The sequence below is a fragment of the Chinchilla lanigera genome, unplaced genomic scaffold (genome assembly GCF_000276665.1).
Source record: "Chinchilla lanigera isolate Chin_1 unplaced genomic scaffold, ChiLan1.0 scaffold00051, whole genome shotgun sequence".
Lineage (NCBI taxonomy): Eukaryota > Metazoa > Chordata > Mammalia > Rodentia > Chinchillidae > Chinchilla > Chinchilla lanigera.
The window spans coordinates 10,251,844-10,279,547 of record NW_004955452.1 but is presented as its reverse complement, the minus strand read 5'-3'; the positions used below and the strand labels follow the sequence as shown (position 1 = coordinate 10,279,547).

At 43.9% G+C, this 27,704-nt stretch overlaps 1 long non-coding RNA gene across 1 annotated transcript; it reads left to right on the top strand.

The window, feature by feature from the left end:
- Positions 1 to 1,746: 1,746 nt before the first annotated feature.
- LOC106149745 lies at positions 1,747 to 23,687 on the top strand. Its single transcript, XR_001236102.1, has 3 exons — positions 1,747 to 1,863; positions 10,387 to 10,599; positions 23,194 to 23,687. It is a non-coding gene; the product is annotated as an uncharacterized LOC106149745 (long non-coding RNA).
- The last annotated feature ends 4,017 nt before the right edge of the window (positions 23,688 to 27,704 follow it).

Below are 27,704 nucleotides of genomic sequence, written 5' to 3'. Positions count from 1 at the left end.
AATAATCCACTTTAAAAATGGGTAGACTTGAATAGACATTTCTCCAAAGAAGATACATAAGTGGTCAGCAAGCACATGAAAAAATACTCAGTGTTATTAGTCATTAGGGAAATGCAAATAAAACCACAAGAAGATGCACTCCATAGCCACTTAGTGGTTATAATAAAAAACAAAAAGTATTGGCGAGAATGTGGAAACGAAGAAATTGGGACATCCCGGTGGGAATGTAAAATGGTGTAGCTTCTGTGGGAAACACTGGCAGTTCCGCAATCAGTTATACACAAAATCACCCCAGCAAGTACCCTCCTAGGTATATGCCAAAAGAATTGAAAACAGATACTCAAAAAAACTTGTGTATGAATGTCCATTGTAGCACTGTTCACATAACCAGTAGGTAGGAATGATTGTCCATAAGTGAATGACAAAATGTGGTATATCTACACTGTGAAATATTACTTAGTCATGAAAAGGTACAGTTCTGATAATATACTACAACATGGATGAACCTTATAAATCTCAGGAAAGGGGGTTTTTTAATGAAAGGTTTTTTAAGTGAAAGAATCCAGACATAAAATCATAACATGATGAATGATTCCATTTATATGAAATATTCAAAACAGAGACATAAAGATAGAAAGTGGATTGGTTATTGCCTGGAACTGAGGGGAGGGAAAGATGGGAGCTGGCTGCTCAGTGGGTCCATGGTTTAGTTTTGGGGTAATAAAAATGTTTTGGACATAGAATGAGTTGCCTAACATTGTAAAGATGCCAAATCTCTCTGAATTGTGCATTTTAAAATATTTGATTTTGTTACATAAATTTTACCTCAATTGAAAATTAATCCTAGCACTCAGGAGGCTGAGGCAGGAGGATCACTGTGAGTTCAAGACCAGCCTGGGCTACAAAGTGAGCTCAAGGTCAGCCTGAACTGCATAGCGAGACCCTGTCTCAAAAAGACCAAAAAAAAAAAAAAAAAAAAAAACCAAAAACAACAATAACAAAAACATTAAAACACAAAAGGAATGAAGTATTCACATATACTGCAATGCAAATGAAACTTAAAAGCCTTATGCTGATCTGCAAGAAGCCACTCACAGGTCACATGTATGATTCCACTTCTAGGAAGCCTCCAAATAGGCAAACTGAGAGAGAGAGGAAGCAGATTAAGAGTTGCCAGGGACCAAGGCAGTGGGGAGTAGCTGTTTGGAGGATGTGGGATTTCCTTCAGGCTGATGTAGTGTTCTGGAACTCTGTGGTGGTCACATTATACAGAACTGTGCATGTGCTACAGACCACTGAACTGGACGCTTTTAAATAGTTAAATGATGAAGTTTATGTGTATTTTAACACAATAAAATAGTAAACTACTTCCTTAAGAAAGATTTTCTGAGCCAGGCGTAGTGGCACATGCTTGTAATCCCAGCATTTGGGATGCTGAGGCAGGAGGATCACCAAGAATTTGGGGTCAGCCTGGGCTACATAGTTTTCAAAGCCAGTGTGAACTACATAGTAAGACCCTGTCTCAGAAAAACAAAAACAAATCTAAAAACCCCATACGCATTATGCTGGTGATACTACTTATTTACTTTTGTGGTGCTAGAGGACAAACCAAGGGCCTCTTGAATGCTAACAAGTGCTCAACTAATGAGGTACATCCCTGGCCCTAAAATAAATTCTGGAGCCAACTTCCAAGCATATCAAATGCCTTGATTTCCCTGGAGTTGCATTCCTGGCAAGTATTTTTAACAACCATGCTTGTGTGTAAAATGGAGTTGGATTCCAGGCTTAGATCGTTTTACAGGTCTTTTCATCTTTGTCAGTGTCCAGTGGGACATTTGGAAGCGGCAGAGAGGACATTCTCGGGTGAGTCATCTTATATATTCCCCGGCCCCTCCTCTAAATGTCAGCACGCCATCGTGGCCCCTGCAGCAAACCTCCGAAACTCCTGCAATCCTCTTGTCTTCTAGACCAGGCTACAGAGGCCCAGCAAGGCCATCAAAAATGGGCGCCTGATACTCTTACTGCTGGCTCTCCTCCCACCTTCTGCCTGCGATCTCAGTGGAGATGCCACGTTAGTAAATGGGGCTTCACCACCGCCGTGTTTATCCTGCTCCTTCTTTCTCTGGCCACCTTCTTTCTTCTCTTGCATTCTCCTTTTTCTCCAATGTCTAGTTCATCAGCAAACCTTCTTGGCTTCCTTTCCATATATGCCACAGTGGTAGCCTTCTATTGGCTCTCTGCTTCTACCCTTGTCCCCTACTGTCTATTCTTCTTGTAGCAGCTGGTGTTAAGGCTTGTGTTTAGCTGTCCCCTCAAAGCCTCTTGCAGTTAAGGGTGGGCTTCTAGAGTTTGTGACTGACTTATGGTCCAATGCTGGGATTATGGGTGTGAGTCCTACACATGCCCTAGGATGGGTAGCCTGCATACCATATAAGGGAGGGAAAGAGGCTTGCTCTCTCGTTCCTCCCTTTTGCTCTTGTTGCTTTGCTATCTTCTGCTGCCATGAACTGTTGCCCTCTGCCATGTGCCACCCTGCCTTGGAGTCAGCAGATTATGGACTGAAACCTCCACAAACTGCGAGCTAAATAAACCTTCTGTCTCTAATTTGGGTGTCAGGTATTTTGCTTCAGCAACCAGAGAAAAGTAACCAACACAGCCAGGGAGAAGTTTAAGGAAAAAAAAATCTCCTCCTTTGCTTAACTGCTCAGGTGTCTTTCCAAGACCCAGGGGGATAGAGTGTAGATTCCTGTCCCTGCTCTAGAAGGTCCCACATAGCCTGGCCTCATGCCCTCCTGTTCCCCTCTCACTGAGCTCGGGTCACATGGGGACTCACATCACCCCTGTTCCTCACACCTGCTTTAACTCCTCCCTGGAAGTAACTTCCTTCACCCAGCTCTTAGGACAGCTGACTGCTTCATGTCTGTTCCACCTTCATGACTCTACCGGGCCGCTTAAGTAAATAACACCACGCCCCCAGTCGCCCTCCATCTCCTTACTCTTGTTTTTGTCTTTTGAAAAGCATGTCACAGTGTGAGCTGGGAGTACTATTTGTTTGTTTGTTGTCTCCTCACTAGGCTGGAAGTCATGCAAAGACTTCATTGTCCCATTCTCTGTGGTCTCCCAGGGCCTAGCACAATGCTTGCTCGATAGCTTTTGAATAAATGAATAAAGGCCCAGCGTATAACCCCAAATGGAGCCATCAGAGTCCTTTCCTGGGAAGCCGTGACATGGCCTAGAGGGAGGTTCCTTTCTTATTCTTGTACCTGGGCCCTGAGATATATGGCAGGACACTGGAAAGGAATCAGTCGGAGGGGAGGATTAGAGAAAGAGAGAATGGCACAGGCATACAGAGAATAGAGAAGGAGACAGATGAGAGATGGGAAGGCCATCTGCAGAGCCAGGCAGGTGGGCAGCAGGTGTATCGGTCCCCAGGCTCCCTAATCTGTTCTCCGTGTGGGTGTGCTCATGCACCATGTGTGTGTCCTGCTTCTTAAATGACTGGTCTCATTGAGGCACAATTTATATTCAGCAAAATTCACTAGTTTTAAGCATACAGTTGGAAGAACTTTAACAAATGCATACTAGTCAGGTGTGGTGGCGCACGCCTGTAACCCCAGCCCTCGGGAGGCTGAGGCAGGAGGATTGCCACCAGATTGAGGTCAGCCTGGGGTACACTGTGAATTCAAGGCCAGCCTGAACTGCACAGCGAGACCTTGTTTCAAAAGAACCAATAAACAAACAAACAAAGACATACAGTTGTGTAACTACTGCCACAATTAAGATACAGAACATTTCCTTCAATCTTAAAAGCATGACTTGTCTCTTGAGTTTTACGTGCTACCATAAGATCCTCCACTGCCCATTTTTTGTGCTTGGGCTCCACTCCGGGGCCTCCAGCTTGTGAGGTAGTGCTGTGCCACTGAGCTGTATCTCCAGCCCTAATGGCCACATCCATCGCCTTGGAGAGTTTGCTGCTGGCCTTCTCTCTCCGCCTTCTCTCTCATCCTCGAGAAACCACTGACTTCGTTTCCTGTCACTGCAGACCATGTTACATTTCTAGAGTTTTGTATAAAGAGAATTATATGGCCATGCACTCTTTTTTTGTCTGACTTTTTAATGCTATATAATTTGTTTTAGAGTCACCCGTGTTGCCTGTATCAATATTTTTTTGTTTTTTGCTGAGGATTATTCCATTCTATGGATGTGCCATGATTTGTTCATCCCTGCACCTATTGATGGAGTTGAGTTGTTTCTAGTTTAGGATTATTACAAATGAAGCTGCCATGATTTTTTTTTTTTTCTTTTTTTGGGATGAATTCTCACTAGGTCATCTGGGTGGCCTTGAATTCACTATGATGTAGCCCCAGCTAGCCTGAAACTCGTGGTGATCCTCCTGCCTCAGCCTCCTGACTGCACTGCCATGAATTTTCCTATACAAAAGCTTTGTGTGGACATATGTATCTCCTTTTTCTCTTGTGTAGACACTTCCAAGTGGGACAGCTGGCCCATATGTTACCCTTATGTTGTTCTTAATGATACATATCTCTTTTTCACGTAAGCATAGGATGGGTCAAGGTCCCCAGCAGGCCTGGGATTCAGTTCCTGCCCTGCTGACTTCCTCCAAGCTGGCCCTGGTCCCTTGCAAGTCACGCTGCAGGCTGAGCAGTCAGCTGCCTGCGTGCGCAGCTTGCCTTCCTGGGCACGTCCCTTTTGAGCAGCAATGTTGACTTACATAAGCATGCTGACCTCTCGCTTCTCGCCAGAGTCTGAAATCATGACATCTCTTGCGAATGTGCTCTGGCGGCCTCTGGACTGGAATGTTAAGTGCAGGAGGAGCTGTCTAGCTTAACAGTCGGATCAAACTATGCCTGTGGCTGGACAAGGTCAGTGATTGGCACAGGAAGGAGAGCTTCACATAAAAGGACAGTCGGAACAGAGAACCGGGGGCTGCAGGGAAGAAGGAGGCCCACACATGTGGAGACGCCTTGAGACTGCACATGCAGGCAGTATTTCACATTTGCGTTTAATTTATTTCTGCTGAAGGAATGCACTCAGATGGTTCAAAATTCAAAAGCTGGGGTGGGTATAGAGTCTTGTGAAAAGTCTTTCCCTGACTCATGTCCCCGTTCACCCCAGATCCCTAGAGGTAACCACAACTCCTTCCCACCCCAGTTCCCTGTGTATTCTTCCAGAGATTTGCATATACAGAGATTTGCATATATAAATATGTATGTGTGTCTTGTGTGCGCGCATGGGCTTCTTTCCTACACAAATGCTAGTAGACTAAACACATTGTTGAGCACTGATTTTTTTTTTTTTCACTTTACATATTTTAGAGTTTAGTCCATAGTAGTATAAGAAGAGCCTCCTCATTGTTTTTCTATATTCTCCTACCGTTCCATTATACTTATTTAAGTTTGGGCAGCATTTGGCCTCTGGCAGCGCTAGGACCATGGGATCACAGGGGTGAGTAATTTTAGTTCTCACCGTAAATAACGGCAGAGTCACGGGGGGTCACGGGATCGGCCGAACTGTAATATAATCTCAGGGGCAGTAAACTGAAGGGGCGTAACCTTTCTGAGCACCGGATGTGAACGGATGCATAGCGTTTCTTAAACTTTACTGTTCCGAAGAATTACCCGGGGAGCTAATTAAAAGTGACGCTGAGCATGCGCCCCTCTTCGCTCTCCACTGCCGCAGAAACGCTCATCCGGCAGAGCAGGAGGTGGGAAGCGCAGGATTCTAAGATGCGCGGTCCGCAGGCAGTTTGTGAGAAAAACTGCTTTGCGGAAGGATGAGAACTTCCCGCCGAAGGAGTGACCGAAGAGTTCATTGATTCAAGGGATGAAAATAATTTTAGTCCCGTCTTTTTAAACCCGAGAAAAGGTTTGTGAACACGCAGGTGACTTCTTTTTCAAACTACCCAGGAGCCTATACACTCTCCCCACCTCTGCCTCCTGGTTCTTTCTCAACACAGCGGTCTCTTGCCCAACATTGTCTTTGGGAAATATGAGCTCTCTGCCACAAGAAGGCCTCGTTCTTTGTTACAGGGAGAGAAACGGGCTAGATGGGACTCGGGAGGCCTGGGTCCAATGCTTGGTCGGCTGGCAGGGGCTCACCTGCACCCGGCACTGACCAAAGGGTTTTACATGCTTCATCTCAGTTAATTTCCATTTTACAGAGAGCAAGGCTGAGGCCAAGAGGGCTAGTAACTTACCTGGGATTGTGTAGGCCACATAGCTAGGTGATGGGACCAAGGTTTTGAGTTCAGATCTGAAGTCATTGCTTTTAAACATTATGTTTAAAATACAACCACTTAGTCACAGTAAAGTTTTGGTAAAGATCACTTAACCACTGTCAGGTTCTTGGGAAATCGCTCACTCATTCACTGTCTTTGTTTGCTGCCTTGTGGACCCTTAGGGGTTGTGTCTGGGCCTTGCTCTCCACTGTGTGCGAGGCACCTTGCAATCCGGTAAAGGGTGGGTGCCCAACAAATGGAACACCTGCAGTGGGTGCGGGGCAGAAAAACCCAGGAAAGGTTCCTCTAAGAAGTGCTGCGACTCTTTAGCCCATTATTTTATTATTATTATTATTATTGAGACCTGGTTGCCCAGGTTCATCTGGAACTTGCAATCCTCCTCCCTCGTCCTCCTAGGTACCTGGGTACACAGGCCTGAGCCACTGTGCCCAGCTTGAATATATTAATCTTTAATAAATGTTTTGTAATTTTACTAGATGCTTGATGCAGACCTGAAAATCATTTTAAAAGAAAAATCTGAAGCCAGGTGTGGTGGTGCACCTTTGTAATCCCAGCACTTGGGAGACTGAGGCAGGAGGATTGCTAGGAGTTGGAGGCCAGCCTGGGCTACATAGTGAATTCAAGTCCAGCCTGCATTACACATCGTAGTGAGACCTTGTCCTAACCAAACCAAGCCAAACCCAAACCCAAACCTGAACCGCAAAAATCTAAATATCTGGGGTTAGGGGTGTAGCTCAGTGGTAGAGTTCATGTTTAGCAGTCTTAAGGCCCTGGCTCAATTCCTAGCACCAAACCCAAAAACAAAGGGTCAAACATTTAAATAGTCATAATTACATCCCCCAGAAGAAAGAAACAAAAGTGACCTTCCTCAGAGCGTATCTACTGTACACGGTTGCTCCCACCGCCCTCCCAGTTCCCTGGAGAGGGCTAGGTGGGCCTATTTGCTAGGCCTTCAGGGAGGACACACACTGCACTGCTCTTTCTAGACGACAAGGGCTAGACAAAGAATTAAGGGGGTGCCCAAGGGCGCCATCTGCTCTACCACGCCCAGTCTCAGGCCCCTGCCTGGTGGGTCACCAGGACCCCACTTACCGAGCATGGTGGCACGCCTGTTTTCCCCGTACTTGGGAGGCTAAAACAGGAGGAGCGCCAAGAGTTCAAGGCCAGCCTGGGCTACATAGTGAGACCCTGTCTCAAAATACAAAACACAAAACAAACAAAAGGCTGGGGATATAGTTTGGTGCAAGGCACTGGAGTCCATTACCCAGTAACAAACACACACATGCACACGCACACGCGCACACACAGCTGGCTAGCTTGTGATCTGTCTTCTTTTTTTCTCTATCATGAGTCCAGCTGCGTCCCAGAGGGGCCTTCTGTCAGCAGCCTGTGGTGAGAACAGGTGAGCCACGCTCACCTTTATACTGCGCACCATGCGTGACAGCTAAGTGTGTGGAAGAGGGAAAATGGTCTGTGAGACTCTGGGGTCATTTGTTGCCACTCTGCTGTCTGGCAGTGTTCCTGGACTGTGACTTGAGCCTGAGTGTCACCTGTGAAGTGGGGGTTGCAGTGCATACTTCACCTAGAAGGGTGTTTCCAGGGCTTCTGCAAAGCGATGAATTGAAAGTCCTCAGCCTAGTTCCTGGAGCTCAATATCTGCTGATTAAATGTTAGTTGGATCTCAATCTAACCAGCAGTTGGAGAGACCAGGTGTAGAACGATGTATGATGACCTCCAATTAAAGCTGGATAAAATACCCATATTCACAGCAGCATCTTCACAATAGCCAAAAGGTGGAAACGATCCAAGTATCTATCAATGGGCAAATGGATAAACAAAATGTGGCATATACATTTGTACATATAAAGGAAGAAAACTGGGACACACGCTACAATATGGATGAGCCTTGAAGACATTCTGCCAGCCACAGAAAGACAAATGTTATGTGATTCCATTTATATGAGGTACCGAGGGTAGTCAAAATCTCTGATTGCCAGGAGTTGGCGAGGGTGGGGGAAAGTTATTCAGCTGGTACAGAGTTTTAGTTTGAAATAATGAAAACATCCCGGAAATGGGTGATTGGTGCACAACTATATGCGTGTGCTCAATACCGCTGAGCTGTACGCTTAAGAATTGTTCACATAGTAAATTTCACACCATGGTGATTATTTTATCACACTGACAAAAGCCAGATAAAGCTTCATTTTCGTTGGAAAAAAATCAACCTTTTTTCTTTTTTATTTCACTTTGTGTTGACAGATCCTATCGAGAGCTCTTTCTTGCTGTAGACCACACATTTTTATCTTTTTTTTTGTTATTATTGTTTGTTATACATGTCACAATGGTCATTATTTTAAAGAATTAAAACATGGTAAAACAGAACAAGAACAAGAACGAGAAAAACAGCAAAAACCTACCCAAGCCCCCACCCTGCGGCAATAAACACAGTTAATGGTACAGTGAATCTCATTCCAAACATTCTCCCGGGCACTTATACATACATTTATATGAACTTATACCAACCTGCATTTAAACATAAAATAAGGTCATGGCATATACAATGAGATGTAACCTGCTTTTTCCTGCTAAATAATAAATCCATGAACAGTTTTCTGCATACAAGTATAAACCCACATCCTAATTTTTAATGGTTGTCCAGTGTCACCCTGTATATATGGACGGAACCTCTTCACTTAACCAATTTTCCACTGATAAAATTTAAGTTGCTCTGATTTTTTTTTTATTACAAGAGAGCTGTAGCAAACATAATGATAATGAAATCATTTTATTATTTCTTATGTACCAGGTATTATGGTAAGTTCCTTACTAGCACTATTTAATCATCATGACAACAGTGTCAGGTCATTATTATGATCACTGTTTTATAGGTGGGGAAACTGCAGTTCAGAGAGATTGGGTCACTCACCTGTAGCATTTAGCTAATGAGCAACAATGCTGGTATTTAAATGTGCTTTTTCCAGTTCTAAGGCTTTCAAGGCTTCTATGGTACTTTACTACGAGTGTCTATTCAGACCTTCTTCCTTCTGTTTTTTGTGGTTTTTTTTTTTCCTGGTACCGGGAATCGAACTCACGACCTTGCGCTTGCCAGGCAGGCGCTGTGCCACTGAGCTAAAGCCCCAGCCCCACCTTCTTCCTTCTGTATTGGGAGTGTCCCCATTCCTTCAACAGACTCCTTAAATTCCCTTTACTGCAACCACAGAATGCGACGAATTTGTGAGCAAGAAGACGGAAGGTCGCTCATCTAGCTCTTTTGCAGCCTAAACGGAACCAGAAAGTCCTGGACTCACTTGCCCCGGGAAAGTTTATGGAAGCTGAACATAGCAGGACATACCTAGAATCCCAGCACTCTGGGAAACTGAGGCAGGAGGATCATAAATTCTAGCCCCACCTGTGCAGCTTACTGAGACGCTGTCTCTGAAAAATGAATTAATTAAAAAACAAGGTCGCATGTCTATCATTATGTGTTCCCTACAACAACCATTGAGAAAAGTGAATGATTATTCATAGGTCACTCATGTATAGGTCTATTTATTTTCTTTAGAAGCCACTTTGAAGATACCAAAGTATAGCACAACAACTCTTGATAATCTCCTACCCCTTTTGTCTGTAACTCACTATCATTTGTCTATCTGTTTTCCTGAGAAACTATCTTGTAGATAACAATATGTGAAACAATAACCATTGATAATTTCCTACCACTTTGTCTGTAATTTGGTAAGCCCTCCCATATTATTATGTTACCCTTCTTTTATTCTTTAAAATAAAAAAAAAAACAAAAAAAACAAAAACAAGGTCATGGACTTGGCCACAAAGATACCAAGCTTTGCCTGGGCCCAGCCACAGGCTCTCGATGTGGGTGCTCTCTGCTGGGTCACAGACCAGCTCCACGCCCTCGTGGCTGCTCCTCTAGCTCTTAGCCCCAGGAGAAGCACAGTGGCTTCTCCAAGCTTATCTGCCATCTGCGGCCTACAGTGCGGCCATGCTGTCCGAGAAGGTTCTCCCTCAGGTCCGCATCCAAGCCTCCAGAGCACACCCTTTGGAGCACTGGCCACTCAGATGGCTCTTACACCCAGCAGCCACTGGATGAGGGTCTCTCTTTAACACAGACCGAAGACTGCTTCGCCTAGAACAGCCCCTGAGAGGGAGATGGAAGGCACGGTTACTGGGGAAGAGCAGGACACCTCCGCAGAGAACGGGGACCGGTACAGGGCCCGGAATGGGTGCTCTCACACCAGGGACCACAGTGGGAAGCTGCAGCTGAAATCCATGGCGCAGTGGGGATCCATTCTGGGTTCCCTCACCGGAGGAGCGAGAGAGAGGTGAGACTCATCTGTCTGTCCCAGAGGTCACCCTGGTGACAGAGAGGTCTCACGGCTTTGAAAGACGAGGTGCAGAAATTGGCAGATGGAAACTGACAGGTGCAGGAGGAAGTGGTGAGTCTGAGGGCTACGCATGGGGAATGGACAGTGCCTGCTACCCCCTGAGGCCAGTAACCCTGGGCCCCTGATTTCACTGGGGAACTGAATCTTCCCACGCTAGTCCCCAGGGTGAGCGGGAAGTGGCATTTTAACTAAACATGCATACAGAAGTTTACATGTATTCAAATCTTATATCTCCTGATTTACACTTTTGCCTGCTTCTATTTTGAGAGAGATCTGGTTTTTATTTATTTATTTATTCATTTATTTTTGGTGTTTTTGAGACAGGGTCTCACTATGCAGTTTAGGCTAGCCTTGAGCTCACTTTGTAGCCCAGGCTGGTCCCGAACTTGCAATGATCCTCCTGCCTCAGCCTCCCACGTGCTGGGATTACAGGCATGTGCCACTACGCTCAGCTGGTTTTTAGTTTTGTTCTTTTCTTTTTCTGAGACAGGGTCTTGCTATGTAGCTTAGGCTGGCCTCAAACTCACTGTGATCCTCCTGCCTCAGCCTCCCAGTGCTGGTGTCTGCCACTATGCCTGGCTTTGGTCTTGTTCTTATTTCTTATAGTTTCAAAGACATCTTTTCTGTTTCTTTTTCCTCTTATTCTCTTTCTCCTTCTCCTCCTTCTCCTTCCTCTTCTCTCCTTCTCCCCACCACCCCATCATACTAGAAATTGAACCCATGAGGCCAGAGCTGCATCCCTCGACCATTTATTTATTTATTCATTTTGGTTTTTTTGAGACAGAGTCTCACTATGGAAATCAGGCTGGACTTGAACTCATTATATACCTCAGGTTGGCCTGGAACTTGTGGCAATCCTCCTGCCTCAGCCTCCCTAGTGCTGAGATTACAAATGTGTGCTACCACACCTGGCATAGACCTTTTAAATTTTTATTTTGAGACAGGATCTCACTGAATTGCCTCCTGGCCTTGTACTTGAGATCCTCCTGCCTTAGCCTCCTGAGTAGCTGAGATTACAGACTTGTACCACCATGCTCAGCTCTGTTTCCACACTTATCATAGTTACCATACCCTGGTAATTTTAACTTGCTACCATGCTTATACAGTCTCAAAATCAGTATCTCTTTTCCCTGCACTATGCAGCAGCCTTAAACACTTCAACTGCATTAACCACCCTCTAGCTTATATGCTATTTTTTTTTTGAGACAGGGTCCTACTTAGTTCAAACTGGCTTCAAATGCCTGGCAATCCTCCTGCCTCAGCTTCCTAAGTGCTGGGATTATAGGTGTGTCCCCAGTGCCCAGTTTATATGCTATTGTTGTGTATTTTAACTTTACCTTATTTTTTTAACTTCTAGAGAATATTATTATAATTTTATGAATGTTTAACTTCTAGAAGATATTATAATTTTATGTAATCATGGAATGACATGGGCCATCTTAATTTCTAAATATATATGGATTTTGAAGATACCTTTTCTCTATTAATTTATAACACAGATGTATTATGGTCTGAAAACATACTCTGTGCGACTTTAATACTTTAAAATTTGTTCTAGCCAGGTGTGGCGGCACTTGCCTGTAATCCCCGCGCTTGGGAGTTCCGGACCAGCCGGGGCTACACAGTGACTCCAAGGCCAGTCTGAACTATATAGAGAAACCCCACCTCAAAAAAAATTCTTTTGTTGTTGCTTAGACTTGCTTAGTGTCCCAGGATATGTTTGATCTTTTAGAATATTCTATGAGTGCTGAATAAGAACATGGATTCTGCAGGGAGTGGATGCCATGTCCTGCGGCTGTCTACTGCATCGAGCTTGTTACCTGTTATATCTTTACCGGAAGATATAGGTTAGAATGTCCCACTATGATTGTGGATTTGTCTGCTTCTCTTTGTCATTCTGCCTTTTTTTTCCCCTTCATACTTTAAAAAACATTTTCCTGGTACACGCAAATTTAGACTCACCGTCTCTTCCTGGTAAACAGAATCCATATCATGATGAAATGACTGCCCATTTTGAAATTGTTTGGCTTTCAACCCTATCATCTTCTGTAGTTAATCTAGCTGCATCAGCTTTCTGTTGTTTAGTATTTGCTATGGTCTGAATATTTGCCCCCTCTAAAACTCATGGTGAAGCCAGGGGTGGAGGCATGCAGCTGTAATCCCAGCAGTCTGGGAGGCTGAGGCAGGAGGAATGTATGTTTGAGCGCATCTTGAGAAATTGAAGTTACATAAAAAGGTCTTGTCTCAAAAATAAAAAATAAAAAAAAAAGAGGCTGGGGCTGTAGCTCAGTGTGAAGGCTCTGGGTTCAATCTCTTATGCTGCAACACAAAAACAGAGCAAATCTCACTTTGCAGGTCAATCACAAATGTGATCTTGCAGTGGTGTTTGGGTCACGGGGGTATTAAGCCGGAGAGTAGGCTAATCCTCTCTCTCCCGCTTCCTCCCTCCCCTCTGCCCTCTGTCTTCTCCCATGTTAGGACGAAGCACAGTGAGCAGGGCCTTGGCAGGTCTGAGCACCTTCACCTTGAACCTCGTGGCCTCCAGAACTGTGAGCCAATACATTCCCGTTCACTACAAATCACCCAGCCTCAAGCGTGCTACTGTAGCGGCACAAACAGACCAAGACAGTATTTGATGTGCTTTTTCTACTTTTCCATTTTCTACTTGATTTGTGTATTTATGCTTCAGATGTATTTCCTGTAGATAATGTGTTCTTGGGTTTTTATTATCTAATCTGGCAATCTTTGATTTTTGCTTGATATATTTATTTTTTAAACCTCACAAGATATTATCATGTTATATACATGCTGTGTTCACTTAGGGCTTCTACATGTGCTCATTTTCAGCCTGCTGGAAATAAAGTACTTAGAATATCTTTAGTGTAGTTAGATCTGCTGGCAGCAACCTACCTTTCTCCTTCTCTCTCTCTCTCCCCTTCTCTCTCCCCGTCTCTCTCCCTCTCTCTCTCTGTGCTGCTAGGGCTGGAAGCGTGACCTCAGGCATACTAGGCAAGTGCTCTACCCCCGAGCTACACCCCACTGTCAGGTTCTAGTGCTTGTCTGAGAATGTCACTGTGTGGCTGGTTTTTCCCCAGTGTCTAATATGCTCAGAGAGAACCAATGCCCACCCAGAATTCTATACCCAGCAAAACTACCCTTCAGGAACAAGAACAAAATAGACTTATGACCATTCCATTGAGTTCTTCCACTCAGTTCTTCCCACCCAGGAGCTGCTTTTCTTTAGCAATCCCATAAGTTTGGGTGGGGAGCACCAAAGTAGGGGGCTGTCCGAGCTCTTTTGGCCTTTTCCTCCATTGCATTTGCGGATTTTAATGAGCTCTTCTCAGTTCTGTCTCTGTCCAACCACTTCTTACTTCCTGCCCTTCCACCTCAGCTCAAGCCTCTGTCATCTCTCAGCCAGGCTGAAGCAGGAGCCTCCTAATTGGTCTCTCTGCTTCTTCTCCTATCACCGCATTCTATTTTGGACGCAGCATCCTTTTACAATGCAAAAGAGATATTGTTATTTCTCACTCAAACCCTCCCCTGCCTTCTCATCAGGCGGAGAATAAAACGCCAGCTCCACACTCCGCGCGCTGCCTCTCTGCTTTAACTCAAAGCCGGGCCCTGCTGCCATCTGGCCTCTGGTTTCCATCTCTCTTCAGCCTGCAATGTTCCCCTGAACTGGGGCTGGCTCCCTCCCTCTCCCCCATTCTCTCCTCTGCTCACCAGCAAGGGCTTCTCTGACCACGCTGTGTCCCCCTCCCTGCTTGAATGTCCCTCACAGTAATGTCAGCATGTGACATCATTTCACAGACGCTAGGCTGGGAGCTCCTTGAGAACAAGAACTTCATTTTAACTTTATTTTTCCCTGGTGTCTAGAACAGTCCCCAGCACAGAGAAGGTTCTCAGTAAATACTTGTTGAATCCAGGACTGCACACGGGTCTATCTTACCACAAGAATGCGCACCAACACCTTGTAATACAGCCGGAGCCCCGGCCCTCATCAGCTTGTGACTACAAAGCTGCACTCGTGTGATGACAAATCCTCTGACTCTCCTTCGGGGACTCCCCAGTTATTTCTGGGCTTCCCCAGAGTGGGTATCAGGAGTGGTGCTGAGAGTCCGTGTGTAAGGGCGCCTGGGAGCCGCTTGTTAAATATTCAGGAATCCTATGTGCTGCTTGTTACACGTGGTGACTTGAAATTGGCCCCAGTGGGAATATTTACACTGCAGAAATCAGCAAATGCTACAAATTAGGGTGGCTTTTAAATTAAAAAAGCCAGTACAAGGGAGGGTCCCCTAACTAGTTAGTAAACGGCGGTCCCCAGATCCCCAGGCACTGTTCTTGGAGTCCCAGCCCTCGCTGCTGTCCTGGGAGGGGCACCATTCCTTCCCAGGCTGCTGTGTATCCTTTCAGTGAGCCAAAGAACGGCGGCACCAAAACATCCCTCATCTTCTCTGCTCCCTGTCTGGCTCTGGGAGCTCTTAGGAATGTCCTGCTTAACAGATGTCTTGCCATGTTTCTCAAGCTGGCTCTGAACTTCTGCGTTCAAGTGACCCTCCTGCCTTAGCCTCCTGAATCATTTTCTCCTAAAAAATCACCTCCATAGCAGTGGTGCCCTTGGGGCAGCTTGGGGACTCTGTCCCTCTGTGGCAGCCTCTGTTGCTTACATTTTCCACACCCATTCCCTCTCTTTTCTTGCTATGGCTGTGATACCTGAGCAGCAGAACAACAGAGCAAGAAGACAGAGAAGCACTGAAGACTAAATAAAATCCCTTCCACAGGTCGGTGTGGTGGTGCACGCCTGTGATCCTAGCACTCTGGGAGGCTGAGGCAGAAGGGGCACAACTTGAGCCCAGCCTGGGCAATTTGGTGACTTAGTGAGACCCTATCTCAAATAAAAATAAAAGAGAGCTAGGATGTAACTCAGTTTGAAAGTCCTGGGTTCGTTTCCCACTCTCACATTCTCTCTCTCTCTCTCTCTTTCTCTCTCTAGTAGGTGTGTTAGTACTCACCTGTATCCCAGTATTCAGGAGGCTGAGGCAGGAGGATCACCATGCGTTCAAGGCCAGCCTGGGCTATGTAGTAAGTTCAAGACCAGTTTGGACTACACAGCAAGACTCTTTTTTTTTTTTTTAAAATAGCTTTTATTGACTTACGTCACCGCTGTCTTGCTGGTATGCTGGTGGAAGAAATTTCTGACTGATTTAAGTTAGGACTCCCCTAAGTCATAGAAGTAAAAATACACATCTTCTACACAAGCTCGACATCAAAGCCTGAGTTCTTGGCTCTCCAACACCCCCATAGCCTTTGAAGCTGTCAGAGTCCCATGTCTGTCTCTTGTCACGTGTGCTGACCACCAAGCAGAAAGTACCAGAAGGGCTTTCTCCCATACAGGTCAACCCTTGGTGCCCACGACACACATGAGTGGGCTTCGTGCTTGGGGCCTGCCCTGTACCAGCATCCTGGGCAATGCTATTGGTTTAGCTCTTGGTTTCCTCATCTGTAGAATGGGCTCAATACTGCCAGCTTCACAGGGTTGATTGCTAGAAGATTAAATGAGAAAATGCTCCAGGGATGCTAACTCTCACAGGTCCTGTGCTACCCTCCATGGTTTCCTTGGGACAAATTCATAGAAGAAGGACTTCTGGGTTGTATTCTCTGTTCATTTAGACCTTGGATGGATACTGAAAACGGCCCTCCACCTGTACTGGGGAGTGGCCACAGGGCCTTTGCATTGAGTTATACCTTGTCCCCTTTTCTATTTTTTGAGACAAGGTGTCTCTAAGTTGTTTAAATTGCCTAGACTGGGCTCAAACTTATACTCTTCCTTCCTCAGCATCCTCAGCTGCGATCACAGATATGTGCCATCACCCCTGGCTTCCAAAGGGATTTATACGAATGCGGGTGCATCCCGTTGTCCTAGAACTTCATTCATCCTATGCTTTGTCATTATCTTTTAGGTAAAAATAATATCTCCCCTTTCCCGTTAACTTAAAAGTTGAGTGTATCGTAAGTTGTTAATCAGGTTGACGACTCCTGCATGTTTGTTGGTGATTTGAATTTCTTTTGCAGGTTTCTTCTCACACGCTGCAGTTCTCTCTTAGGTTGTACAGGATGAGGGAGATGGAGGAGCTGAAACTGACTTGGGAGACGCCATGGCAGTGGGATGAGGAGTGGATGGATGTGAAAGCAGCACAGGAGGCAGAATAGACGATGATGTGGGCTTTGGCATGGAGAGAGAATGAGAGAGAGAGAGAGAGCGAGAGCTTATGAATAGTGTCCAGGGTCTGAACCGTGACCGGGCAGTGGTGCAGCTCTGAGATGGGGACAACTGGAGAGAAGGTGAGGTTCCCCCGTGGGACACTGGAGCCTGATGTGCCCTATGGGATGTCAAAGTCTAAAGAACAGGCGGGTCCGCAGCCTGATGGGGTCAGCGGGAGCGAGAGCCATGGAGGTGGGGGAAGGAGCGGAGTGCCGGTGCTGAGACGGCGGAGGAAGACGACTTGGAGGACAGATGGGCTGGGGAGGCCACAGAAGCCATGGAAGTAGAGGGCGTTTCCCGAGGGAGAAGGCGGTGAACGATATGAAAGACACTGGGTGCCGGGGATGTAGCTCAGCGGCACAAGCGCCTGCCTGGCAAGAACAAGGTCCTGAGTTCGATTCCGGGTACCAAAAAAAAAAAAAAAAAAAGGAAAGACACTGGGTAAAACTGAGACTAAGAATTTTGAACCATTTCAAATTTATTTAGGGAGATACAGTTCTAACTTAACTTTTCCTTAAATGATTAGGAAGTTGTCCCAGTACACTATGTAGTGACCAATCTAGCAATTTCTTTTCTTTCATTTTCTGTTTTCTTTTTCTCTTTTCCTTTTTTGTGGTACTGGGCATGGACCCTGTAGCCTCACACAGGCTGGGCAGGTCCTCCGTCACTGAGTCACATTCCGGTTCCTTCCAGCAATTTACTATTAGAAACCTACCATTGTTATACAGCAAATTGTTTTGTAGAATTGGGTCTAATCTTTCTATTCAGTTTCATGAGTCAACAGTCTGTTATATGTATCATACTTTAAATTTTTCCTGTGTTTTATGGTGCTTGGACATTTAGGGTTTTACTAATCTTGGAGAGACTGCCCCTCTCTGGGTTAGCTAATTCCGTAGAGACACTGGCCAATCCCAAACCCTTCCCCTGAGCTACATCCTTTCTCTAACTCTCACTGCCCATCCTCTAAGCCCCCAGCACCAGGTATTGGGCCATTAGGGGCCACCCTATATCTCGGGGCCACTGAAATTACTCAGTCCTACACTTGTTCAGCTGCTTACCCAGCCTCGCCCATTCCTTGCGGGAAAAGCATAGTGAAGGTTCTCGCCACACCACGCTTTCCTCTGTATCCCGCTGCTTCCTGCCGGGCCTGGGTGCTTCCCCATGAGACCCTGCGTGGTGTGGCCTGCCTTCTCCTCGTGGGAGAGGTAAATAATAGACTTCTCTAAGGCCGTTCTCAGTGTCTTCACTTATTATACCAGAGTAAAGCAAAATTTCAGATGGATTTGAAAAGATCTATATGAATAGTATATTGCTTTTAATTGCTAACACTTTGTAACATACCCTAGGGGATGAGAAAGTGGTTTCTCACTCATTCCTAGACTTTTCCTAAGAATTCCAATAGCTTTATTCTTCAAATTAACTATGGCTATACTGTATATATGTATGTATATATGCATCTGGTACTGGGCAGTGAACCCGGGACTTTGCACTGAGCTACATACCAAGCTCAATAATTTTTATTTTTTAAATTTTAAGACAAGGTCTTGCTAAGTCAGTATGTTGCCCAGGCTGGGCTGGAACTTGTGATCCTCCTGCCTCAGCCTCCCAGAGTGCCAGGATTACAGGTGAGCCACAACATGCAGCACAGGTTAACTTTAGACTTGCTTTGCTATATTGTGAGGTAAGACCTTCAGGGAATTTTGAGTTGGAATATGCAAATTTTTATACTAATTTGAGGGTGATAGGTGGGGCTTAAGCATTCTATTCATAAAGCATTGTATTCAAGACAAAGTATTTATCTCCAAGCCTTCTTCTGTGTCCCTATATGTTTTTTCCCCAAAATGACTTTGCATGCTTATGGTAACCTTTTTTCTACTTATTTTAATCCTTGCTGATATTATGAGTGTGATCTTCCCTTATTATATTTTCTAACTATTTTTTACTGTTGGATAGGAACACCATTGATTTTTATATATTTATTTTGTAATTGGCCATGTTTTTGAACTCATTTAATATTTTTAATGGATTTCTAGACATATTTCTAAAGATACAGTCATATGAATTTTTAAATAATGATTATTTTGCCTCTTTTCTAATATTTATCTCTCTTTTCATGTAATTTCCTTATTAAATCAAGCAGGACTGGCTAGGGACATAGCTCAGTGGCATAGCCCCTGCCTGGTAATTGCAAGGTCCCAAGTTCAATTCCCAGTACCAAAAAAGAGAGCTAGAGCCTGTGGGGGGTGATCATTCCCTGCTAAATCAACCAGGACTTTCAGAACAATATTAAGAGCTGTGGCAGGAATGCTTGATTGTTCATGTGCTAACGGATCTATTCCTAAAGCTTAATTTGAAACGTGATGCTTAAAGTTGGTTTGAGACATTTAAAAAATAACCATAAGAAAGTCTTATTTTTATTTTACTAAGATTTTTAAAACTTGGTTATGAATATCATATATATCAAATGTATTTTCATTATCTTTTAATGCATAATATCTTTTTCTACTTATTAGTAAGATAAATTATATTAAAAGATTTTCTAATATTGATCTATCTTTTTATTCTTGTAATGAATAACACCTGATCATGGTATATTTTCCTTTTAGATCATTAATGTAGCCTTTTTCCTAGAATAAATTATATGAATAGATTTATTACTATTGAACTGTCCTAACATTCCTATAATCAGCACCACTTGATCACGGTATATTTCACTTCTAATGCTCTGTTAGGTTCTCCGTGCTAAAAGGATATGAGTTCAGTGTATAAACTCAGTTGTACAAGAAGTAGTATATTTCTCATTCTGCCAGTTGTATTTAGGAATTTTGCATCAGTCTGAGCAAGGAAGGTAGGTGTATTCGTTCCCTTTTCTGCACTATCCTTGTTGAGTGTGAAGCACTAGGTCTTTCTAAAGAACACAAGGAATACTTCCTTCTTTCTCTATGTGCTGGTATAGTTGTCCCTGTTACACAGGAGGAGACAAGACAAAGCTTGATACCAACATTTTAGGGATGTACAGTTTGTTACTGAGAGGCAATGCAACATGGTGGTTGTCTCTTTGTGCTGCTGTAACAAAATACCCGAGACTGGATAACTTACAAACAACAGATTTTTTTTTTCCCCATTTCTGGAGATAAGAAGTCTGAGATCAAGCTACAGATGGGTTCAGTGTCTGGTGAGGGTCTGTTCCAGGCTTCGTGTCTTCCCATAGAAGCATTCTCACAAAGGAGGAAGGCCAGCAGGGCCTGGTTCTCTGGAGCCATTTTATAAGGGATTATAGTAAGTCCCTGACTTATGAACATTCGAGTTGTGAACTTTTGTGGATACAAACCGACCTCACATTACAAACAACTGTAGATCTGAACAAATGGACTAACTAAGAAAGAGTCGCCCTACCCAGGGTGGAGGGTCCCATTCAGTGACTGAGAGTCAGGAGAGAACAAACAGGCAGCGCAAAGGCAAATTCCTGGGACTGGGATGCTTCCTTCCTCCTGCTCAGACTCCAGAAGGTCCAAGTTCGTCAGCGCTGAGAACCAGTGAAGAATGCTCCTTCCTGATGTTGCCTCTTTTCCTTTCATTCCCCTCCCTCACACCTCGCCCAGACCTTAAGACTCAGCGCTGCTCTCTCGCTTCCGCCCCAGCGGGGCAACCATCTACTTCCTTCTTCCCGCAACCTTGCTAGCTCCTCGGGTTCCTTCTGCGCAAGACGCCCACCTGCCCACTCGTGGAGCTCGCCCCCGCAGCACCTTCCCAGCAAGCAGTTTGCTTCTATCTCAGAGTCTTCTCTCTCAGCGGCTCCTGGCAGTGGTTGATGCTGTTCTTCCGTGCCCTTGAGGGTGATTTTTGTCTGCAGAGAAGCCTATTAAGAAGGTTTATTTTGGGTTTTAAAAACGGAGTCAGTTTATTAAAATTACAAATTCAAAAACCTGGGTCCTTCCTTAGGCTTTTATGTTCCGCTTACAAATCTTATTACTCTATTTATAAGCCTAATAAATGTTAACAATCATTTTTAAGGAGACCTTGAATAATGCTTGGTCCCATTTACAAACTCGGTGAATTAAACACCTTCACTGTTGTAAAACTGCAATGATCAATTTAAACATATTTGATTTCTTTTTTAAGTATTTAAATGTTCTCACTTAAGCAAAACCTTCCTAAGTACAAAATAGTTCTTATCAATCTAGAAAATTAAACTAATAAATATAGTAAGCCTAAAACTCACACATTCCAATATCGTGCCTGGCTTTAGTAAGACTTCAACACGAAACCATAAATCTTAATCAATTACTTCATTACACATTTAAATTGGAGTTACAAGGTTGTCATCCTAATGGGCCAAATACTCTCAACCATTACAAATATATAAAATGCCGGATAGAAGGAGATCGCTTCTTATCACAAAGTTATTAGCACTATGGCTTGGATTGTCTTAGACTTTCCTGTATTTAATTTTAAATACTAATAGTTAATACTTGTTTAGCATTTTCTGTGCGCCGGATTCTGGTTAAGCGCGTCTCACGTGCTATAATAGTAGCTCATTTATTGCTCTTGATTCTTGTGCACAGACTTCCCGAGGGCCTTACCGACTGCGGGCCAATCGCACCCCAGGCCGCAGACCCTTTGCTGCCTCCCGCGCTTTTAAGTGAGTCTTTCCCGCGTTGCGCTCTCTTCCCAGCTCCCCAGCCGCTCTTCCTTCTCATTCTCAGCCGGCGAGCTGCTTCCCTCTGATCTCCTGGGTCATTCGCCCCAGCGCACAGTGCTGTCATCTTACAGAATGAACACAGCAGACGTTACTCACCAGATTTTTCCCTGCCAGCTACGCCTTTGTTTTAAAATTTTCATTTATTTTTTTTCCCCATCTCTGCAGCGAAATTCAGGAGAGTCGTTGCTTTTGCTCGCCAATCTTTTCTTCTCGATCTCTTCTGCTCAGCTTATCCCGAGGAGCTCTTCTCTGCCGGCACTGCCCGAAATTGCCTTCCTTCACCGCACCTGACCCCCGCAGCCCCGGCCCCGCCGCCGCCCACCCTTGCTTCCTGAGGACACCACTTCCGGGATGTGGCTCTCTCGGGTTTCTCCTGCCTCGCTGCTCACAGTCGCATCGGCCCGCTCCTGTGCCCTTCCTGCGCTGCTGCCTTGGTGTTGGGCGTCCTGGGTCTTGGTCCCTGATGCTCTTCTCTTCTCCGTGTCGTTTCATTCTCTTGCTGCGCTGCCCGGCCCTGGGATCTCCAGCGCATTTATCTCTATGTCTGCGATCCCCAAATTTCCCTCCTCAGCCCAGAACTCTCTTCCCAACTCCATGCTCCAGCATCTGACCGTTTCCTGAGCCTCCCTAACAAACACACTGAGTGCTGCATCCCTCCTCTTCCCTAAAACTCACCTTACCCGAAACCCGCCTCCTTCCTCGATGGTGAGCATCCTCCTAGTTGCTCAGGCCAAAAATTGTGGTTCTCTCTTTCTATTTCTCTCTCTCCGCATATTCCAGTTGGGGAATTCTGCTGGTTCTGCCATCAAAATGTATCCAGAATGTAGCCAGTCCTTACCAAGGCGCTGGCCTTTTTTTGAGCCACTGTTGTATCTCACTTGGATTATTACCATAACCCCGTGACTGGTCTCCCTGCTTCTACTGTGGCAATTTTATGTTAGTCTCAACATAACATCCAGAATAACCTTTCAAAAATGAGACAGATTGCATCACTCTTCTGCTCAAAACCTTCAGTGGCTCCCCATTTCATTCAGAGTAAAAGCCAAAGTTCTTGCAGTGGTCTCCTGGGTCTGCCATGATCCAATTCCTTTTTCTACTTCTTTCTATCCTACATGGCTTGAATGACACTGGTTTTGTTTCTCCCACTGTACCAGGCAAGGACCAACCACAGGGCCTTTGCATTAGCTGTTCCTTTGTTTGCAAAGCTCTTTGCTCAGATCTGCTTGGATTCACTTGCTTACCTCCTCCAAGTATCTGCTCAGTTCTCCTCATCTCAACAAAGCCACGTCTAACCATCCTAAAAATCCAGCAACCCACTCTCTTGGGCCTCTCTCTCCCTCTTTTTCTGCTCTACTCTTCTTTTTTCCTTGGCACTTCTCTCTAAAAGTACATCTAATTTACTCGCTTATCAGGTTTTCTATTTGTCTCCTCCCTTTTAGAGGCTAGAATCTTTGTTTTCTCTCCTGATGATTACCAAATGCCTAGCATTTGGTAGATACCCAGTAAATACTTTCTGTATGAACAATGCCATGAAAGAAGGACAATTTTTACTTCTGTTTTACAGATGGGGAAGCTGAGGAATAAAGAAGAGAAGAAATGTATCCACCATCATCCAGCCAAGAAGTAGTAGAGTTGGAATCTATGTGCTCAACTGCTGAGCAGAGCTGAGAATCCCTGTGCTGAACTACTCCTTAAAACTGTGTCTTTCACACATACAAACCATCGACCTCCGCAGCTTCTCTGAGGCACAGTTATACACACTGGCGAATAATGACACCGTGTTCAGTAACAGGCTGTTAATAGGACAGTGGCTCTGAGTGGCTTAGATGTGTAGTAGACAACACCGTCTAGGTTTATGTAAGTACACCTGTGATGTTTGCGTGACGGTGAAATCACCTAATGACAGTTCCCAGAGCTCATGCTGCCACAGCTGTACACAGATTTCTGTCTTCTCTCCTTAGAGGAGGATGCACCTTCAAGCATGTGGGGCTGGATTTTGCATATCTTTCTCTCTTCCCCTATATAAACGTGACTTTCCATTTTACAATAAAGACTTCAGCTGGATAAGATCTTTCATTCTGTCACATTCTTATGGTTGTGCAACTCCACAGACAGAACATAAACATCAGGAGGACAGTTATTCTTGTGTGTTCGTTTGTTCCTTACTGATTTCCCACTGCCTAGAACAGAAAAGGAGGTCCTTCACAAATATTTACTACATGTTAAATGGATGATATCTGAGAGGATAACCAGGTACATTTTAGCTGTTTTATATAGCTTTTTCTGACTTGTCATCATTCATCCCTTGTGTTAACATTCTGCTTTCTGTTGCTATGACAAAATGCCTGAGACAGTCAACTTATGGGGAGGAAAGATTTGTTCTGGCTCAGGGTTTCCGAAGTTTCAGTGCGTGGTTTATTGGCTCCATTGCTTTTGAGTCTGTGCGAGACAAAATATCATGGCAGGGAGCACAGCGGGGAGTGAAGCTGTTCCTCTCCTGGAGTCTGGGAAGGAGGGAGACTACATTTGTGGTACAAATAAGTGGTACAAACACACTCATATAGTTGTGGTACAAGCCGTAGCAGGGACTGAGTGTGACTCGAGAGGACAGAAAGGGAGGGAGAGGAAGGGACTAGGGTCTCGTCAAGGGCACCTACTTCCCCTCACCCTGAATGACCTGCTTCCTCCAGCTAGACCCCACTTCCTGAAGTTGCCACCACTTTCCAGTGGCACCATCAGCAGGGGGCCTTGCCTTGAATGCATCAACTTTTGGGGGACACTTCAGAGCCAAACCGTAGCAATACTGTTTTCCAATCTGCTCTACTTGTTCTTTCTCTGAACATGGTGGAGTGCCTGCAGTGGACTGTGGCCATCCACAGCCTTATGCTTCATTGAGTAACTCCCCCAGCTCCTTGTGATCTGAGTGGAGTTACCAGGCACTGTGCCCTGTCACCTCAGCCATGAAGAAGAGGAGTGTGACCCGGCCTAGGGCAATCCTAAGAGCACATCCTCTGGATACAGTGATTGACTGACCTGCAACTCAAGCTGGGCAATCAGCTAATAGTTTTTATTATTGTCATTATTACTATTATTGCTGCCATTTGTAACCGGCCGGGCCAGTACTCATTATTATGTTTCGCCAAAACGAAGTACGAGTCTCCAGGAAGGTGGGCTCTGAGGTTGCCAGTAGATCTCTTTCTGGTGCTATGGAGAAAGTCTCCGTGTTCATGCGGCTAAAACAAAATCTCTGAGATTGGGTAATTTGTAAAGAACAGAAATTTATTTCCCACGGTTCTGGAGGATGGAAGTCCAAAATCAAGGTGCCAGCAGATTTGATGTGGGCGAGGGCCGGATCTCTGCTTCCAACATGGTGACTTATTGCTATGTCCTCTAGGGGACACAAATGCTGTATCTCACATGTTGAAAGGGACAGAAGGCCAAAAAAATCCTAGCTAGTTCCCTCTAAGCCTTTAATAAGGATGTAGAATCCTAGAACCCTCATGACTTCATCATATCCAAAAGACCCCATCTCAAAATACTATCACTGTGGGTCTTGGGTTCCAGACGTTTGACTTTTGGAGGACATACATTCAAACCACAGCAGGGACCAAGTGTGATACAAGAGAAGGGAGCCAATATGCAAATAAAGGTAGAGCAATAGAGAAGAGATGGGAGAAAGGGGGCCTATCCCTTCCTTTACCAGCCTTTTAAACCCTTTCTTTGATTGGTGTCTTCAGCTTTTCTGTTTTTTCTTACATCAATTTTGGTAATTTATATTTTGATTATCAGAATTTTATGGACTTACACATTTGTTGTTATAATGCTATCTTTTAATTCCTTTAGTTACTCCTGTAACACTAACTGTAGTTCCTTTCTCATCTCTTGTGTTTTGCCTCTTTTTTGCTTTTTTTTGTGTGTATGTGTACTGGGACTCGAACCCAGGGCCTTCCACATGCTAGGCAAGTGCTCTACTATTCTGCTATATCCCCAGCCCAACTTTGTACTTCTAAAAAGTACGTTCAGAGAGCTAGTTTTAAAATTTATCTTCCTCTGAGTAACCAATTTGAACATAACAACATGTAATACAATATCTACTTTCAATTTTCTATCACCTTGTCTCAAACTCTGTATTGCTTCTGTTGTCTGGGTATTGTTTTGTTTATGTCTGTTTGTTTGTTAATGTGTTTTTGTTCTTTATCTTTACAAATAAAAAAAAATACACCAATAAAATTTATCTTCCTGACTGCTTTTTGTTTCTTTCTTTTCTACTTCATTAATTCCTTATTTTATCATTATTAATTTTACCCTACTTTTATCTGTCTTTTTCTAGATTTTTTTTGTTTGTTTGTTTTTGAGACAGGGTCTTGCTATGCAGTTCAGGTTGACCTTGAGCTCACTTTGTAGCCCAGGCTGGTCTCGAACTCGCAGCAGTTCTCCTGCCTCAGCCTCCTGAGTGCTGGGATTACAGGCATACGCTACCATGCCTGGCTCTTTTTCTAGATTCTTACATTGCATATTTATTCACTTATTTTTAGTTTTGTTAATAAGAACATAATTAAAAGTTATAAATTAGCTTTTAAACAGTGATTACTATGTCCTATAGGTGCTGTTATAATGTACTACTTTTTATTAATTGGGTTTTTAAACTCTAGTTGACTTCCTCTTTGATCTAAATATTTTCCCCACTCATTTTTCTGGCTAATTCTTGCTTGTTCATTAGTTTTCAGTTTGGAAGTTCCTGACCCCCAATCAGCTTAAAGCTTCTTACTGTGAATTCCTATAGAATCAATATTTCTTAATACATATAAATGATTATTTGGGTGATTCTTTGTTCACTTGCACTTCCTCACCAGGCTCAGAAGTTCCCAACAGAAAGGATCGTGTTTATCTTTTTTACTGTTGTTTCCTCAGCAAATATGAGCTTGACACACACTTGGTATGCAGTATGTGTTTATTGAATTCATGGCTGGAAAATAATCATCAGTGAGAATGCAAATCGCATGACTCTTAGAGGGAAATTGTAATATTTTTAAAAAGTGATTATTTATACATTTGTTCTTTGTCCCACTAATCCCTCTTCTGGGTTTGTAACTTAAAGGTGCACTGACAAATGCTAAAGTGATTTTTGCACAAAGCTATTCTTTGTGGTATTATTTGACATAGCAGAATATTGGAAGGACTCCAAACGTCCATCATTGGGAGATTAACTGGATAAACTGTGGTTCATTCACACAGTGGGATAGTATCAGATGTAAAAGACAACACAAACAGCGCTCTGCAATGGAACTATCCCGGGACATCTTGTTAAAGGAAAACCACAAGGTGTAGAATTGAACACATAACATGCTATCTTTTGTGTAACAGTGGGGTATAAATATGTATACAGACTTATTTATATTTGCAAAAAGAAATACTGGAAGGATAAAAAAAGCCAAAAACAATAAAATGATGACTTCCAGGAGAAGAAACAGCGTAGAGGGATAGGGGTAGAAACAAAATTCTGTAGATACCTACTTTTGTGTGGTTTTGGCTTGGGAATCACATAAATATGTAACACATCCAAAAATAACATTACATCAAAAGAAAAGGAGGAAAAACAGGTTCCCAAAATCTGAAAACAAGACAACAACAACAAAAATAAAATTTGAAAAGAATCTGAGATGAAGGACCTGAAATGTACATCGAGTTGCTAACATAACCACTCAGTGAAGATTATTCCAGGTGGCCGTCTCTCGCAGCATATTGACCTTGTACACTTAGAGAAATGCACTTTCAAGGACAAAAAGAGCTTCAAAGAAATCTTAAAGCTTCATTTGAAAGTCTTATTATGAGTTAAAAAAAGTATTGACATTACTTTTGAAACTATTTTATAAAAATTACAGGGTAATGCAAATAAGTAATTATGTTAATGTCAGACTCTAAGAGTATCAGTGTACAAGAAAAGAGATTCGAAGATAAGATCAAAGAGATTAAGCAAAAACCCTGAAATGCTATATTTGAATTAGAAAGATTGACAGAAACTCATAATCCTTTTGTTTCTCCTGTTTAAAAGCATATATTTGCCTGTCCTATCCA